Here is a 16,487-nt window from a genome sequence, read left to right on the forward strand (position 1 = left end):
GACAACAAACGTTTGAATACACAGTCAATTAAAAAAATGCAGCTTTTGAGGGTCTTTTGCTTCTTGATTTTTTTGTCAAGTCTTTCAACTGACTTAAAAAAATGACAACCACTGACACTGTCATGACACTCTACAGCTGAAATACTAACACCCCGTATTTGAAAAAAGAACCATGGAAAAGTAAAACTGAAAAAATTTTAAAGGACTGGTTAAAAAGAACTATTTCAACAGGAAGTTCACAAACAGAACTCAGAAGGAAAAGCAAGTAAAAGAGAACAGACAGGAAAAGATCAGAAAGTCATGTTATATAATGTTTTTATTTAACAGTAGGTTGGCTAAATCTAGCACATACAAATCTGAATTTTCCAAGCTTTAAGATTTGAAAAATTCACACTTTTTCCTCAGTACTGTCATGAAATGTCCTTTCAAATTAGTTCCTTCTTCACAGGAAGAAGTTGAAAATACGTTTTTATGTGTATATCCAATGCTGTTGATGGAGGAACCCAGGAAGAGCAAGCAGAAGTATATCAAATTCCTTTATCAGGCAGAATAGAGGAGTTCAAACAAGTACGTAGCAAACCCAGTATCCTAAGCACTAGTGAGACTTGGCACTGGTTACTTGGTTCTCAAGGGTACGACAAACTCTTGGGCAAGTCAAATATAGTGAAAATGTGATATTTAATGTCTAAACATAAAACTCTAATGTTTAAGCCGAGAAACTAGATGTAAACTTTCCCTACAAGGGAGCTGAAATCTAGGATATCATACTCAGATACTGTTTTCAAAATGCACATAGCAAAGTCCTTCAAAATCTATTATACAATCTGCTTGTAGAGACTCCTCTGTAATGCCACAGTAATTCAGTAGGGTATCAGGAAAGAAAAGACCTTATTTGGTCATTAAAGTTTCAAACTTCCTCCTATTGCCATAGCCTGAATTCCCACGAATTTCTGCTTGGAAGTGGAACAGATTCAAAACCCCTAAAAATCAGTTGTAATAAGGCTCAGCCATGAATGAAGCGGCTGCATTCAACTCCCTCTCTGAAACTGCTGGATTAATCTAACACCAGATGACCAAGTTACATAATTTCAAAATAAATATTGGGTGCTTTTAAGTTATTTTGTTGTTTGAAGTCCTCAATGGCAGTGGAAGCAGGACAGAAGACAGTGATACTGTTAAGACTAACGTTCCAAAACAATGAATTTACCCCAAAATCCCAAGACTGCTAGAGAAGTTGAGAGCTTTTTAAAATATATTTATGGCTTTGTTGCCATCTTTCAGGTTTGTACTTCCTGTAATTACAAGTGCTTGAAACTTTCCATCTTAAATATGGGATCTAAGTCCAGGAGCCAAAACTTTAGAAATACATATAATAGTCTGAGATTTGGCACAATGCACATTGTTGCAATTGTCATCACTGCATCTTCTTCCTGCGGGGAACTTCTGTGACTCCACTACCATCCAACAGTGTGTTTCTTCCCAAGTCTATCTAGTAACTGCAACGAAAATGTGTGGGTAGAATGATGTCTTTCTTATATTACATAACCAACTGAAACCATAAAAATGCATTCCACGGTATATGAATTAATTTTGACAGAGTCATCTTCCAATGTCCGCTCTGCAATTTTAACAAACCTTCTGAGGACTTTTAATAGTTCAAGTATGCAATATCCTGCTGAGTACCAGAGAGCCTCATACCTTTCCACCAGCAGCTGGAAGACATCCCTTCCTCTTCTAAGCTCTGTGACAGAAGTCTCTACCTGACCTACACATCTTCTGCAGGAGTACTCCCTGATGCTCTTTGAATCTGCTGGAGAACTGATTAGTGAGATAACTGAAAAAGTATCAAAGTTCCCCTACCCTTGCTACTTCATCTAAAGACATGAAAGCTTGCTCAGGTGTAGACACAAGCAAAGAGTATACATACAACAATCTTACAGACATCATGGGTCCAACTAAAAACATGGATCCACTTCTCTAGGTACTGGAAAAACTTTATCAAAGGGTTTATCTTCACAACTGAAGGCCACAAAACAATTCTGGCTTAGACACAATATCATGGTTTGTCATTTGTTTTTATACTGTTTGCAGATGAGATCTGCTTCACAGCAGCTAAGAACAGCCTAAAAGCTAAGCAGAATTTCCTACAATGTGGAGGAGACAGTGAGTAGATGAAGAACGGGCTTTAAAATCCTAGACAAGTTCCATAGCCACTACTCTATAATTGAAATGCCATCCTGTACATGAAAATACTGAATCAGACATCTTCTGATTCAGTGGAAAATAGGCTTTTACAAGGTGGTATTTGCCAGAGCATTCCCAAATACATATGTTCTGTATTCTTGCCTGGAGATGACTTTGCTCTATGTATTACACAGTAAAATTGATATAGTGGAGACAAGGTATTTTGCAGCAGGACAATTAACAAGTAAGCTACTGAAGTGAAGACACCTTTTCTTGACAGTCAAGACAAGGTTCCATTACAGGGTACTCCTTGGCCCAAACACACAAACTAAACTATTTAAGAGCACAGTATAAATTTGTGACATGAATTTACGCTTGTGATACAGTTCTTTAGTTTGTTTCACTTTGTTGATGTTTCCAAATCACACTTGGAAGTAGTCTTGATCGCTGTTGACTGAGTTTTCTTGCACCCATGTGCACACTACAGAGCCATTCTGCTATGCACCTGAAATAACCAAGAAATGTTTTTACCCAGTGCATCAGATGGCTTGTTCTGGTTTCTGGTTTTTCCTTCTTCTTTCACCTTCCTTTATATATTGGAAGTTTGGCTACAACAGAGCTGGTCAGTAGGCTTGGTCTTGCCAACAGCTTCTGAAGCTCAATCCAGCAGATATTGTTGGGCTTCTGTGGAGAAGAACAGTCTCATAACATAGGATGCAGTTTATATTTTAAAGTTATCTGGGAATTTTATCTTAAAAACTATTTGCTGTTGCAAGGACATGGGACACTAATGATGTCCTTGATCTCTCCTCTTTGTTCAGCAGTATATTGTAGTTGTGGGATTTCTTCTCTGTTTTCAAAACTACTATCACAGATGGCACTGACGCTGCAGCCATATTGTGCTTAATGATCATTGCAGGGTGCACAATGGTAATCTCAGTACCAACAGGATATCGTTGTATGGCAGTAATGTACCCTATGTATTTATTGATCAGACCTATTCACACAGGTCCTATTCTCAGCTCTTCCTTGGCCAATGACCTTAAATTTATGTGACATTCTTCAACTCAGTGCCTCAACTTCCACATTTCACAGTTAATGCTCACTTCTTTTAAAATGCTGATATCCACAAACAACACAGGGTACACTATTGTGGGTGGTTACACAGACTCAAAGAAAATAAATTCAGCAGGTACATCTTGTGGGGAAAAAGTGGGATTTGTTCCTTCCTTTTCTGATGACATCCTCCTTCATAGCTACATTTTTTCTCCTCCTGCATCCTGCCCATCCCATTTATCTGGTTTTGCATATCCCCACTCTGTACAATAAGGAAAAAAGACCTCAAGAGTTTGATTCTCAGAAGTCTACTTTCACTCATCCAACCCCACTGTTTCCAAAACCTCAGAAGTGAAGAGCTATCAGCACTTCTCTAAGAAAATAGAAGACAACACACAAGATGTCTTCAAGAAGTGAAATCAAATGCTTCAGAAATGAACCACAGCACAGTGTGACTGTTCAAATCCTGGAAACAGAGATTATCAGCCAGTAGCATCTTCTGCAAAAATACACACTGTGCATCTGACAGTGTGAAGTCTACTTTCCTAATAAGCTCAAAAAACTCAACCCAGAAAGGTTGAAATGCTGAAAACTTTAGGTATGGATGAATTTGACACTTTATTCTGGAACAGTCATTAGACAACAAAGAACTCTCAATGAGGAGAAATAACTTTCAGCCAGCACAAGTCTGTGTGCATTCTACGACAGGGTTGCAGTGTTGGTGGATAAGGGAAGAGGAACTGATGTCATCTACCTGGACTTGTGCAAAGCATTTGACACTGTCCTGCATGACATCCTTGTCTCCAGAATGGAGAGACATGCATTTGACGGATTGACCACTCAGTGGATAAGGAATTGGCTGGATGGTCGCACTGAAAGAGTTCCAGTCAATGGCTTGATGTTCCAGTGGAGACCAGTGACAAGTGGCGTTCCTCAGGAGTTGGTATTGGGACTGGTGCTGTTTAACATCTTTGTTGGTGACATGGACAGTGGGATCGAGTGCACCCTGAGCAAGTGTGCAGACAACACTAAGCTGTGTGGTGTGGTCGACATGCTGGAGGGAAGGGATGCCATCCAGAGGGACCTTGACAGGCTGGAGAGGTGGACCCATGCAAACCTCAAGTTCAACAAAGCCAAGTGCAAGGTCCTGCATATGGGTCAGGGCAATCCCAAGCACAACTACAGGCTGAGCGGTGAATGGATTGAGAGCAGCCCTGAGGAGAAGGACTTAGGGGTGTTGGTTGATGAGAAGCTCAACAAGAGCTGGCAGTGTGCGCTTGCAGCCCAGAAAGCCAACTGTAATCCTGGGCTGCATCAAAAGAAGCGGGACCAGCAGGTCAAGGGAGGTGATAGTCCTTTCTACTCCGCTCTTGTGAGACCTCACCTGCAGTACTGCGTCCAGCTCTGGGGTCCCCAACATCAGACAGACATGGACCTGTTGGAGGAAGTCCAAAGGAGGGCCATGAAGATGATCAGAGGGCTGGAGCACCTCTGCTATGAAGACAGGCTGAGAGTCAGGGTTGATCAGCCTGGAGAAGAGAAGGCTCCAAGGAGACCTTAGAGCAGCCTTCCAGTACCTGAAGGGGGCCTACAAGAAAGCTGGAGAGGGACTGTTTACAAGGGCATGGAGTGACAGGACAAGGGGTAATGGGTTTAAGCTGAAGGAGGATCTATTTAGATGAGATGTTAGAAAGAAATTCTTTACTGTGAGCATGGTGAGGCACTGAAACAGGTTGCCCAGAAGGTTGTGGAGGCACCCTCCCTGGAAGTGGTCAAGGCCAAGTTGGATGGGGATTTGGGCAACGTGGTCTAGTGGAGGGTGTCCCTGCTCATGGCAGGGGGATTGGAATTAGATGATCTTTGAGGTCCCTTCCAACCCAAACCATTCTGTGATTCCTGCTCCACTTCCAGTCCCCTTGAGAACACCAGGGCCAAAAAGCTGGGAAAGTTAAAACTGTTCCCGCAAGCAACATAAGCTCTCTCCTGGCCTGCTGCCATTACAGTAAAAGGCAACCTATTACAACCAGCTTTAGTCAGCTACAGCATAGGCTTTTAGAGCTGAAAGAGTCATCTCAGGCCTCTCAAATCAATGGAGAAAACAGACATTTAACGAGTGATTCATCTGGTTTATTTTAGACAGTGACATTGGGATGAGATAAATTGTGCTGCAAAATGAAAAAAACAAGCCCAAGAAATGCCTATTTCCCTCCATACACAATAAATGAAGTCCAGACGAGGAATTGTCTGTATTTGGTAAGATGAATCCCACCCAATAAGCCTGTGGCATACATTCACTCCTCTCAGAGACCTTTTGTTATAGCTATTACAGTTCCCATCATTTCCAGACTACTGGGCAACCAGAGTACCTCTATGATGAGCTCTAGATGGACAGTGGAGTCACAGATATTCAAAGCTATCAGATCCTACTGTGTGGACTGACATGGATCTGGAGGGTACGCCTTACCGTGTAGAATACTCTACATTGTAAATGGGAAAGAAATAGATCAGAGAAGCTCTCTTTTCTAATTTGGGAATATAAACTCCCTCCCATTGCAGAGTGTTATAACAAAACCCAAAAGACTGAAAACTGCATGAATATATGCTACAATTTTCAAAGAAAAAAAAAGATACTAAGCTGCATTCTTGATCAGAAAATCAAAATACTAGCAACCCAGAATCCACAACACAGCATGAAAAATAATCTCCTTTAGTTGAAGACCTACATCATCTTCCTCACTCTCTTCTATAGCAGTATTGAATACCAATGGAGGAGAGTATCTGCTATGAATCTTCCTACTCAGAAGCAGCTAGAGATGCAAAGGCCTGCATTTTGCACTGCCCATATTGTAAATTAGGCTTGATAAAGGTCTATTTTCTGAAAATCCACCTTTATGTTATTTTGTATTAGATGGAAATTCCCGAAAATTAATTGCTAAAACAATTTCCACATGTGTGATAACAAAAACAATCACTGTCCGGTTAGTGCATACTATCACAATGCTCTTTTTTATGCTCCCTCAAATAATTGGTACATATGGCAGACAGAATTGGTATATCTCTGACTTCAACAGTTAGTACAAACACCTTATTTCTCCACCTGAACGAGTCCACAGGGGAGATGATAGTTGCAGAAGTTATGTAGTATACAACATGTGGCATTCACCATCAGAAACATTTCAGCTGTAGAAAACCAGACTTCTCATTAGACATTGTTATTCTTAGGTGTTCACTCACTCTAGGCCTCTGCTTATAGATCAAAGTCGTTCCATCCTACAACAGACAGGATTACTCCACTTACAGTACAGCTTTGCTATTTTACAGATGGCTTTGAGTACCATGTTCAGTTTGGGGCTCTCCATCACAAGAAAGACATCAATGTGCTGGAGTGAGTCCAGCAGAATGCTACCAAGTTGATTGGGAGCTGAAGCACATGATGTACATAGAGGATGGAAGAACTGCGTTTGTCCATTCTTTAGAAGAGAAGACTTAGAGGAGACCATACTGCTGTCTACAACTACCTCACTGGAGGGTACAAGGAAGATGGAGCCAGACTCTTCTCAGAAATGCACAGCAACAGAACAAGAGGCAATAGACATAATAGCTGAGCAGAGGAAGTTCCAAGTAGATACAAAAACGTAGTCAAAAACCTGGTTGCCCAGAGGGGTTGTAGAATCTATGTCCTTGAAGGTGGTCAAGACTCAGGCAGACAGGGCCCTGAGAAACCTGACTCTGTTGAACCTGCTTTGTGCAAGGGATAGGTGGTCTCCAGAGGTCCATTCCAACCTAAATAATTTTATGATTTTATGATGGGAATGGGAAAATGTGTGGACAATACTAAATACAGCCTTGAGGAAGCAGTTTCTGTGGCTTTAATGCACAGGTCCCTCAGTTCTTGAAGGATACTTGCTCAATATTCAAAAGCAGTCTCACCTAGGTGCATGCCAAATAACAGCACATTAATATAGTAGGCTCTGCATAGGCACCTCAGACTGCCCACAAACAAAACCCATCACCCTTCACAGCAAGCGATGACACAGCTGTCCTAAGGACAAGGAACCATCTTATCTGCACAGACAATTGAATTAGCCAGGCACACAGCCTGCCCACACAGCAGTAAGGACACTCTTGAATGAGCTTTAAAACTCCAGCACTACCCAATATTTTTCCTGCTGGAGAATCAGCTGTTTTCATGTGCCACCAGATTCAGCAATGACGACGCCCTAACAAGAGCAGAATGAATAGTTAGCACATTTGGCTTCAAGATGAGTACTGCACAGCATTACAGACACAGTTACCAAGATCCTCTTACATGCTACATATATTTTGCCAATACAATCTGAAGCCATGAAGAAATATACTGCCAACAGAAGCAGCCAAATGTGAATGCATTCTGTCAAAAGAACTTGCTAGCTGCATTATGCCAACAGATTGTTTGCCAGCTAGGTCTCCTCATGCAGAAAAGGCCGCGGATTTCCACTGTCTTTCAGACTCTCTGTCAGATTCCAGTATTAAATGGATGGATTAACCTTTTGCCACCAAAAAGGTGACACTGGTTATCTTCCCAACTGTTTTCAGTCACTAGTCAATACTAGTCAACATGTCAATTTACACCATCATCTGTACTGAAGCATGTAAATACAAGGCTGCAAATATCTGGGAGTTCCTAATGAGATAATGTTAAACTCCATAAATGTAGACTTACTTGAGAGATCTGTGAGGTTTCATATGCTGCTACAGCCATTACATGCTTAGTACTCCAGCCTGTACACCCAGTAGACACCATACTGAAGTAGCTTTACAGGCTGTGCATTAGTACAAATCCAAAGGACAGACATAATGTGCTACCAAAAATGTAAGCCATCATTTACGTTTCACACTAGGATTTTGCCTTTTGCAGTCCCAACAATAAAACTGCTTTGCTGGAAAACTAAGTGGCGATTCAGAGTATTTGAAAGTTCTCTGAGAAGATGCTTTTGTTGATGTTTACTAATGCATTGAATAAGGAACTTTGTGGGAATGTACTGATTCTGATTTAAGTTTTTTGGACAGTTTGAAAGTCTATCCAGAGAAAAAGAAGGGGAATAACCTAAGCACAATCTGGTGCTGAACCACATAAAAGATTCAGATGAGGCACCTGATTTGCCATTTTTCCACAATATTTAATGCTCAACATTTATCAGAAATGTTTTGTGTCTTCAGCTTCTTCTATCTTCAAGAGAAAAGCTAAACATTAGAAAGTACTTTAAATTTTTAGTTTACTAAGAAGGACTTCATTAATGAAAAGGTATGGGAGAGAAGATGTAACTGCTGTCAAACCAATAAGTTAGCACAAGGAAGCTACAGTTACCCTGGAATCCTCCCTATAGAAATTATAGTGCAGTGATGAACCTGTAACAATTTTGGCCATGCCTCCTTTAACATACTTGTAGTAAGACATCTACAGCAAAACAAACAAACCAACCAACCAAACCTTCTGTCAAATGAAACACTCTAGCTGACTGTCTTCACCTCCTCAGGAGAGGATGAGAGAGATGAAGTACAGGACAGAGGTGTAGGCAGATTACCCAAAGGACTACAGGACGGCACTCAAATACTGTGATGATGTACACAGACTAAAATGTGGGCTCTGTTGAAATAACAGAAGAGCCAATGCCTGCCTTCAGGTAGCAATGGGGTTTGTATGCAAAGAGAAATAAGAAACCAATTATAGATCCCATTTCTTAGGCCTATATTGGATACAAGCAAAATTTCCATGATGTCCACCAGAAATACTGTAACAACGTCATAGAAAACTTGACCTTGCAAGCCACATGAGCAAAATTAATCATTTCTTCTCTGTGGTAAACACTATACACTATTTACAATTAGCATTAATATAGATTTATGAGAACTTCCGGTATCCTGTAAAATTGATACTGGGCAGACCTATTCAATAGTGAAATGGTTCCATCCAGCTGAGTTACAGTTAATGATCCCCACTGCAACGAACTCCACTTAGATGTTATCTGTTCAGGATCCTAAAGCTAAGAAAGTTCTTGCCTTCCCAGATCTGTTCTGAATTAGATCCCATCAGTAACTAAATTAAGGTGATCAAGACCATTAGGAGAAAAAAAAGAGACATGAAAACTACTGCTGACTTAGAGAAACTACAGTCTACCACCTCTAAGGCAAGATGTGTCAGGAATCCATTTTCATAATGTGGCAAAAGAAATTCCGCTCATTTTAAGAGAAAGTCTGAAAGAACATATTTCCAGGGTGCACTGGCTGAGGCTAAAAATGAGATGGATTTCCTAGGGTAGCAAGCTTGTCAAAAACTAGGGTGAATCTCCTGATTGCCTTGAAGCCATTCAATAACTGGTGAGGAAACATGAGGTGTCCATCATCAAGCTGCCCAGAGACCATTTACACATACTAAATTTCTGAAGGTAACAATACACTCTCTAGCCCTGAAAGATGAATTCATTCCCGGAAAATCTATTCTAATTTTTAAAGAGATAATTCAAACTTAATAAGGAAATTTACCAAATACCATTTGCCTTCTGCAGGTCTTAGTTCTTTGAGAGGCATCAGCATCAGAAAACAAACCTTAAGTTTCTCTCCAAACTTAACAAACTAGCATTTTGAAGAACACTTTCTATTCCTATCATTCAATATCCTTTTAAATGTTTGTACAGATTATTAGGCAAACACTTGCACATGCCCTAGGTAATTAGCAAGTATGTTTATAGAAATATTACATTTAAAATGTAAATCAAATCATGTTTATCATTTAAAGCCTTTCAGAAATCCTCTTTAACCACTTCATTTTACAAGTTAGTGAAAGTTTTGCTTTCAACTTTAATGGTTACAGGATTGGCTCATCCTGACATGAGTTAAGACATCCATCTTTTAAGGGATCTGTTAGAGATGCACACATACTCAGTAATACCTGCACCTTCACTGAAATAATTTTCCTTTAAAAAGCAGTTACCACACAGTCATATGGAGCACATAAAAATACCATCAAAGTAAGCACAATGTAAGCCAACCCTCTGACTCTGCAAATCTTTGAGCTTTGGCGTAGCTCTGGTTGAAAAATGTAGCTATTCAAGTTTTGTGTTGTTTAGATCAACAGAGATGGATATTCTTCCCACTTTAACACTGTTGTGAGGAGGTATTTCTGATATCCACCTACACCAGACAGAATCTGGTCTACAGCCCTTTTAAATCTCAGCACTCCAAAAGACATTTTCAGATAACAATTATAGAAAAATCTTTTTGCAATACATGCTGTTCATGGTTTTCCTATGCCCCAGCAACCGGTGAGTTCTGAAAATCACCACTCTAACTAGTATTTCTAGGACATCTCAGATTTCAGGATAAATGCTAAGATCACACTCCAGCCATGTCTAGCTATAGGCTAACTAGGTAACACATGAGTTCAGCTACGAATTCAGATATTTTTTATTGAGCTTATTGCTTTAAAACAGGTGGTGCAAACTAAAGAATTAACAGAATGACTCAGTAGAGTAGAATTAAATCAGATCAATTAAAAAGATAGTATTCCTGTGGTACATACCACACAAAAAATAAACATTTTATCACTTAAATGTTAGGAATGACTAGGATATTAAATTGAAGGTAAACTATAACTGTTCTTTTGGCTGCAGGAAGTAGTTTTCCCATTATGCCCTTCTTAAACTGCAAATAGGAAATGCAGGATGGATGGGAGAAGGGTATTTTGAACACATCTTGGGGTTACTGTTACTTTAAAGATCCACCTCCTCTGAAATACTATTTAGAGCACAAACCAAGCAAGTGCATGTTAAGTAAGATTGAGACCACTAGTGTGGTATTCCTTCAGCACGTCTTCTGGCCTGGGGATGGGAGTATAGTGATGGCTTGGGTAAATCTTGGTGGATGTTTCTTTGCTGAATAGTACATGCAGAAACTGTAAGTCCTATTAGTATTGTCTTGAGTAGACAGCTCTTAAACTAAGCTAAGCTTATCTTGTGGGTAATTATCTTCCCCCCGTTGAATAGTGATATTCTGGGACAGTGATGGTTTGCTATCACTTCTCATGCCTCTGGTTACTGGGACAGGCTAAGGGCTAACTGGCTTAAAGAATGTTTTATGGGCTGTTCTGTGAGTGCAGACCGCAAACTTTCTCAGAGTCTACAGGCTTCCTCTCTTGTTTTAAGCTTTTCAGGGAAGTGGCATGTTATAATACATGTCAGCTAAAAGCCTGTTCAGGCCTCAAGAAATCAAGTTCAGGATGACATAATTTGAGCATCTGAACAGCCTGAACTGGATTTGTAAGCATTTTTTTTCCTCCTCTTAGAAGGAGTGTCTGAGACTGACTTTTCATCCAGCATTAAGTACCTCAGCTGGAAGGACCTATTTTTACTGAAGAATAATCTGTATGTCTGAGAACCACTAATTTTTTTTTCCCCGAGCTTTAAAAACAGCATCTATGTAAACTTCATTAAAACTGCATGTGTTAAAAAAACCCCACTTATAAAGTCATTTGAGAAGCTGTTCTTCTTAAAATACAATAGAGTAAGCTTGAAACATTGTTCAAATTATACAGGAGGACTGTTTTAAAATGGCATACTGCATACAGCTGTGCTTCTTTAATTTTGCTTTGGAAAGATAAACAGTGTTGTTAACAACAGTTCATGCCTTGTAGTATAGCATTTGAAACTGGCAGCACTAGGTTCTCTAAAAAGCCAAGCTCTATTTTCCTAATTAAAATGCTTTGGTAAAACTTAAAAAGTTTGGATCATCTACTAACTTTGATCATTTCTGACAGAAAAGGATGAAATATGCTTATTATAGGATAATTACATTCTCTTTAATTAAGATACTACTTTATTTCATGTTCTCTTAGAATACTACCATTATTGCTGCTTCATACAGGCACAAATGCATGCTTAAAAACTTAAACCTGGAAATCTGACTTTAGCATCATCAGTAGATCACATTTAATCCAGGAGTACAACATACAAAAATAGCTGGGAAAGGGCATTGATTTTTTATTTTTCACCACACTCAACTGCTAGAAACAGCCCAATACCCGTAACAGTGATTAACTTTTTGTATATACTAAAAGTAACTTGCTGAAACTGTAATATAAAATTTTATTAATGATCTATTCTATATATTTCTATATCCACAACTTTAAAGGCAACAGTTGTTGGTGTACAAGATGTTGTGCAAAGTACACTACATAATTTGTGGAATCAGTCTGTTCAGTTCTTGCTGTGAAATCAAAAGGATCTTTACTTTTATCTTTACCAGAGTTTTATTTCTGGTTGCCACATCTCTCCTCCCCTCACTGCTTTCCTTATTTCACTTTGTGTAAGTGCTATTAACAGTCATTTCTTGGCAACTTACTGAAACTCTTCGCAATCTTAACTTTAGTTAAGGCCTTTGACACTCTTTAACATCCTCATAGACAAGCTGACAATAGAGGGCTTAGATCAGTGGACAGTGAGGTGGATTGAAAACAAGAAAGACCAAGCCAAGAGGGTTGTGAACAGCGGCACAAATTCCAGCTGGAGGCAAGTCACTGGTAGTCTACCCCAGGAGTCAATACTGGGGCCAGAACTGTCTTAACACTCTCATTAATGACTTGTATGAAGGGACAGAGTGCACCCTCAGCAAGTTCACAGATAATGCAAAACTGGATGGAGTGGCTAATACACCAGATGGGTGCACTGCTTTCCAGAGGGACCTTGACAGCGATGAGAAATAGGCAGAGAAAAACCTCATGAAGTTTAACAAAGGGAAGTGCAAAGTCCCACACCTGGGCATGAATAATCCCAGGCTCCAGTACAGGCTGGGGGCCAACCAGCTGGAAAGCAGGTCTGCAGAGAAGGACCTTGAGGTCTTTCCAACCAACATGTTGACCATGAGCCAGCAATGTGCCCTTGCAGCAAGGAAGGCCAAGAGCCTCCTGGGCTGCATTAGGAACAGGTCAAGGGAGGTGATCCTTCCCCTCTATTCAGCCCTGGTAAGACACAGCTGAAGTGCTGGGTCCACTGTTGGGCTCCCCCGTGCAAGACAAAGACTTACTGGAGTAAGCCCAGCAAAGGGCAACTTAAATGATTAAGGCGCTGGAACATTTGAGATAAGAGGAGAGGCTGAGAGAGCTCTAAGTGTTCAGCCTGGAGACAGAAAGTCTCATGGAGATCCTATCCATGTGTATAAATACCTGATAGGAGGGAATGAAGAAGAGGGAGCCAGACTCTTCTCAGTGTTACCCAGTGACAGTGTAAGAGGCAATGGGCACAAATTAAAACACATGAAATTCCCTCTGAACACAAAATCATATTTTCATTCTGTGAGGGTGATCAAACCGTGGACCAGGTTGCCAAGAGAGGTTGTGGAGTATCCATCCTTGGACTTACTCAAAACACAACCGGACATGGCCCTAAGCAACCTGCTCTAGCTGATCCTGCTTGAGCAGGGGTTGGACTAGACGATCCCTAGAGGTTCCTTCCAACCTCAGGCATTCTGTCAATTCTAAAACAGAGATATTGCTAACATTTTCATTACCGTTTCTCCTTGTAAAATCTACACAGGAATGGGATGAAAAAGAATCACCTCAATCTCCAGGTTGTTGTCTTCTCAGTGTTAAAGTGTTGCTTTCTTAAACTCATCAGTCCTAAATGAAGTTAGGGCTCCCATTCTCACACCTCCTACTTGAAGGTTAGGAGGTGTCGACGCCAAATTAAGTTGACCATGTTTTGGGCCTAGTAAATGGCGTAGGACCAGAGAGCATAAGTATCGACCAACCTTTATTTAGTTATGAAAGGATGTGAGTTCTTAGTAGTAGACTAACCGCAAACCGCAAGTAGGATGTAGCACTTGTTGTTGTTAAGCAACCATCAGCTGTTAAGTTAAAAGGATATTAGTATGCTAAATTACACTTAAGGGAGTTTAGTTGTTGGTTAGAGATAAGAATATGGTAGTTATAAGGAACACCTTAAGCGTACAAACACACTTAAGGGAGTTCAGTTATAATACATACTTTAAGCGAGTTGAGGGGCGTGTATGATTGTCTTGTACCACTAAGCATGTGGCAAAGTGTATATAAACCGTGAAGACTGTACACTCCAGTGAGCCTAGGGTCTCACCCCAAGGTTCCATTCTTTCTCTGCTGCCCTCTTGGAGTACGTGGACTCCCAGACAAGTCTTTGACTTGGGCTACGGGTTATGACTCTCCAGTAGGGAACTAAGAGACTGAGTGCTAACCTTAAGGGAACATAAACCTAGGTCTCCCAGAGCCAGCTCCATCGGCTTCGTTAACCTAGCCTATGCCATCATAACACTGCGTTGGTGAGAGGTCACCATTATTTGTGATCTTATTTGTTTTTGTAACACTACTTAGGTGACAAAACCAATTTGGGTCACCATTATTTGTGATTTGGCTTGTATAATTGCTTATGTGACCTTCGAGAACCGTCGTGGCTAAGATTTATTTTGCTTTTGCTTGTTTGTTGTTTTGTGTGTATGAATAAAGAACCCACAACTTGGTATCCTGCTTTCAAGCCTCCTGATTTAAAGGAGAGGGGTTTGAGGTGTTGTATCACCAACTCCCCTTTTGAATGTCGTCATCAGAATGATATCTGGCGGTAACAGGTGGTTTTAAAAACCTTACTTTAATTTATTTTAGCCTAGTTCACACCCACATGTTCTTATCCCCACGTTGTTTTTCAGCCTAAGTATATTTTCCCCTCCCGTATATTTATAGAGATGTGGGCTTATTTAGCGCATGAAAACAAAGCTTTTACGGGCTCTGCTGTCCTTTCCTGTGATCACCCTCATAGCCTTTCCCTGCACCTGTTCTGGGTTTAATTCATCCGTCATGAACATGAAAGAAGAATGGTACACAATATTCCTCAAAAAAATTACATTAATGCCTCCCTTTCTGTTCTGTCTTTTGTAAATGTTTTCCTCACTCTTTGTAGGTAACAGATCATTTGATTGCTCCTGCCAGACTAAATTGAAGAAATTAATACAACAGAAGACTTAGGTGCTTACCTGCACTGTGCTTACAGTCCATACTACTGTGGGTAACAGATGCGAGGCACCTTTCTGCATCTTCATCACAATCATAGGGCTATGACATGCTGGTTACAGCCTTTTCATTAAGATCTTGCTTCCAGGCACAAATCAATTGAACTCTTTTTATTATAGTTGTATTTCCACCCATGTGCATTCTCTGATGCTGCAGACTGCTTTTCTCAGGAAATCTTCAGCAGCCTCTGTAAGATGTCCTAAGAAGTAGAAAGATCTTAGCCATGAGAGGATCTGACTCAACTTAGTCCAGCACATAACAAGCTACTCAGCAGAGAGTAGGTGGGTTTGGCTTTCTTTAAACAAACAGTATACCTGCATTTTAAATCAGGCCTATGAGAAAACTTTTCAAACTTGTTCTCTGCTTGTACCTAGTTTTCTGTAAATACAAAAAGATAAAGTCTAGATTAGAATTTTCAAAAGTAGCGGAAGTGACTGAGGTTTATCAGTCACTTATGAAAATGTGACTTCGGAGCTTTGAAATTTCCATTCTAAGTAAGTTTCTAAATTAGAGAAGACACTGAAATAGAGCTTCAGCAGTACAGCGGGCCATTTGATAAGCCAAAAATAGCCATTAGCAAAGCAAATATAACTCTAAAGAGATGTAATCTATTTAGAAGAACTTTGGAAGCTAGAAGGTGATGGAAGGAGGGGAAAAGCTAATGCAGAGATCACTTATAACTTATGATGTAAATGAAATATGATCCCATGGCATCTTGAAGCTTGGGATATATTTGTTCATGAGATAGAAGCTCATCATCTTCTATATAGAGTTAGGACAACCTTGCAATATTACAATTTTTTTTGCGCACCCACCCTTCCTAAAACTTTGAAAGAGAGTGAGGTAAGAGAGTTATAAAACAAAGTGGGAGAAATTACTCTCCTATAATGAGCAATCTGGCAGTTTACTCTTTACTCCTATTTGCTGTTACACTGTTTTCAATAAGACTTTGTTTCTGTCCTGACATTTATTGTGCCATTACAGCCATTAATATGTGAAAGCCTGTTTTCAAACCCCTATCACTATAATTCGTCCTATATTCCATTTATTGGAGTAAATATAGGATATGAAGAGTGGAAGGAGGTGTTATGTTCTGTTGGAAAGTAATAAAGTCTACAGAACTAAAATAAGCTGAAAAATAATTCCCATTTCCCATTCTTTTGTAACCACAATTCCACCCCCA

The 16,487-nt window shown here is 40.0% G+C and overlaps 1 long non-coding RNA gene across 1 annotated transcript; it reads right to left on the minus strand.

Moving 5' to 3' along the window:
* Window positions 1–340: 340 nt before the first annotated feature.
* LOC142601040 (uncharacterized) lies at window positions 341–15,935 on the minus strand. Its single transcript, XR_012834597.1, has 3 exons — window positions 15,619–15,935; window positions 15,268–15,503; window positions 341–2,868 (listed from the first exon to the last, which is right to left on the minus strand). It is a non-coding gene; the product is annotated as an uncharacterized LOC142601040 (long non-coding RNA).
* Between the last annotated feature and the right edge of the window lie 552 nt (window positions 15,936–16,487).

This window comes from Balearica regulorum, chromosome 1, assembly GCF_011004875.1.
Source record: "Balearica regulorum gibbericeps isolate bBalReg1 chromosome 1, bBalReg1.pri, whole genome shotgun sequence".
Lineage (NCBI taxonomy): Eukaryota > Metazoa > Chordata > Aves > Gruiformes > Gruidae > Balearica > Balearica regulorum.